Source organism: Pundamilia nyererei, unplaced genomic scaffold, assembly GCF_000239375.1.
Source record: "Pundamilia nyererei isolate P.nyererei 1_Seehausen unplaced genomic scaffold, PunNye1.0 scaffold00001, whole genome shotgun sequence".
In the NCBI taxonomy this organism is placed as follows: Eukaryota; Metazoa; Chordata; class Actinopteri; order Cichliformes; family Cichlidae; genus Pundamilia; species Pundamilia nyererei.
In genome coordinates, this window is record NW_005187402.1 from 12,273,810 (window position 1) to 12,277,026 (window position 3,217).

At 38.0% G+C, this 3,217-nt stretch overlaps 1 pseudogene; it reads left to right on the forward strand.

The window, feature by feature from the left end:
* Positions 1-1,359: 1,359 nt before the first annotated feature.
* Positions 1,360-3,217, forward strand: part of LOC106455939 (protocadherin alpha-C2-like) — a 6,380-nt pseudogene continuing 4,522 nt past the window's right edge.

The following is a 3,217-nucleotide window of genomic DNA, read 5'->3' on the forward strand; positions in this document are numbered from 1 at the left end:
GTTTTTTTTTAAAAGAATTACACCCAAAACATGTAACAAAGGAAGATGAGAGATTAACAGTATACAAAGGTTGCCTAAAAAGAAAAATTAGACATGTTTTGAGGAAATTAAATGTGTCATAAATATGATATTTACATTTTGTTTAAATACTTGAAATATTCTGACCATATAGCAACACACCTAATGGTGAAACCTTTCCACTATGATTTTTGGGAGGAAACTTCTACACAGTATAAATGCAGAACCACAGAGACTTACAAATGAGCCTATGTGAGAACTGAGTTTTTAAGTAGGCTGTGCCAATAGAGGCAAGGTCCAAAACTCAGTAGAAACACTGCAAATAGAGTGCATAAAACCACAGACAGTAACATGCCCCCCCCCCCAAAAAAAAGAAAAGATAAGAAAATATTACATAGTCAGTTCAAGCGTTCAAATAAATATGTTAATAATCGAGCATGCACAAACATTTAAGAACGAAAGCCTTCATATATACACGCACTGAAACTGTACATAAACTACAAAAATACAGACATGCTTGATGTGTTTGTTTAGTTTTGTTGACTGGTCTGATCACTAACTGGCACTTACTTTTCTGTACTTGGCTGAAATTATTCTTATTGTTATTGTTGTTGTTGTTATTATTATTATTATTATTATTATTATTATTATTATTATTATTATTAATAATAATATCTTAACTCTTTCCATTGTCTCTTTGAGTGCACACTATATCGAGTAGCTTGCCTAAATTTTATGTGTAAAGTAGCAGGCAGGCATTGTGTACCTTGCCAATAGCGAGAGCAAACAGTCTTTAGGTGAGTGTGACAAAGACCCGGGTGATGCATACAGTTTATTAAATCGCAATAAAGTTTTATGGCACAAAACATGTAATATAATTTTAGCGCCGTTTCAAAAATAGATGTGTCTTGCAATTAAACCGGCGTTTATATCATTCCTTAGACGTTGAAAACAGACAGAAAAGACGGGAAAATCGGTAGCACATCATAACAGAGTAACTGCCATTCGCAATGCGCAGTGATACATTTGATGTCATTACTTGTCCAGTACTGTTTCATGCATCAGCACAGGAAACCTCGCACTCCGCCAGACAAACGGGATACTGTGTTACAAACTCGCTGTTTTCCTCATGATAATTGCGTAATAAAGAAAAAAAGTGCATGAAGAAATGAAAAGATGCCGAAAACTGGGAAGTACTTCGTGTGCATTCACTAATTCACGTCCCAGTTCGCATCAGCAACTTCTTAAACGGGAATTGAGACGCCCTGATTCTGTTGTTATTTAATAAAAACAACTATTTTATTTTTATGTTTGTTTGTTTTTTATTTAAAAAGTTGCGCAATTGTTTCCGTCGCTGTTTTGCAGAAAAACACACCCATTAGTGAGGTCATCGATTTCACGTAAATTTATTGGAGGAAGGAGAATAGGTGGTCCCATTTAAAATGTACGTCACTCGTGAGGAAGAAACATTTTCTCTGATGATGTCCGTTTCGTGTGTTTAGTCAACAAGAGGACGATTTACCTGCGTTTCCGCACATTTCAAGGTGTTTCAGAGTTACGGAAGCTTCACGATGATGCACCATCTCAAACAGTCATGCGGGACAGGGTACGTTTCCCTGATTTTCTTTCTTTCTGCTATCGTGAATACTGCGTCTTCAATCACCCATTATTCTATTCCTGAAGAAATGGAGGAAGGTTCTGTTGTTGCAAATTTAGCAACAGACCTGAGGTTAGATGTGAAGACGCTGAATGAAAGAAAAATGCGCGTGGATGTAGTAGCTAACAAAAAATACCTCGACATTAACAAGGTAACGGGGGAACTGTTCATTTTAGAAAGGATTGACCGTGAGTTTTTGTGTCCATTGAAGACAACATCATACTGCGTTCTTAAATTAGACGCTACTATCGAGAATCCTGTGCGGATGTTTAATATTGAGGTGGAAATAACGGATATTAATGACAACGCTCCACATTTTCGGAGGGGGACGATGCATTTGGACATTTCTGAATCGAGTCCGGTGGGGGAGAGATTCTCACTGAACAATGCTGCAGACCCAGATGTTGGAACAAATTCTGTGAAAAATTACCATCTGAGCTCAAGTGAACATTTCTCAGTTGAAATTCAGACCGGGAGAGACGGGACAAAGTTTGCAGACTTGATTTTAAAAAAACCTTTAGACAGGGAGAAACAGGCTGTTCATAATCTAATACTCACTGCTGTGGACGGTGGAATCCCAACCCGCACAGGTACAGCCAGCATCATTGTTCGCGTGCTTGATGTCAACGACAACGCCCCTTCTTTTGAAAAAGAAAAATATGTCGTAGATGTGATGGAAAACTCTCCAATTGGCAGTATAGTAATTAAACTGAATGCCACTGATTTAGATGAAGGATCAAATTCTGAGATTGTTTATTCATACAGTTTGTATACATCAGAAAGGACACAAAAGATGTTTAACCTCAATCCAGAAAATGGTGAGATCAGAGTCAAAGAGATGATAAATTATGAAGATTTAAAACTTTATGAAATGGAAATTATAGCCAGTGATAAGGGACCTAACTCAGTATCTGGACAGTGTAAACTTACAATACAGGTGACAGATATGAATGATAATCACCCAGAAATATCAATTAAATCATTTCAAAGCCCAATAAAAGAAGACACACCCACAGACACAGTGATAGCTGTAGTTAGTGTCAGTGATAAAGATTCAGGTGATAATGGAATAGTTGATCTTCGTATTCCAGATAATATGCCTTTCAAACTGAGGGAGTCCTCTGATAACTATTATGAATTAGTAGTGTCGGAGCCATTAGACCGTGAGAAGGTGCCAGAATATGACATCACTTTCACTGTGACAGACAGAGGCTCTCCTCCTTTATCTGACAATGAAACTATGACTTTAGAGCTGCTGGATGTTAATGACAATGTCCCACAGTTCCCCCAGTCATTTTATACTATACGTGTCATGGAGAATAACGCACCTGGGGCCTTGCTCAGCTCACTCACTGCCTTTGACCCCGACCTCCATGAAAACCAGTATCTAGTTTATTTCATAATAGAGAAGGAGATAGCTAACACATCCATGTCCATGCTGTTCTCCATCAATCCAGAGAACGGTAATCTTTACGCACTCAAAACCTTTGATTATGAGATTGAGAAGGAGTTTCTGTTCCACATCGAGGCCAGAGACTCTGG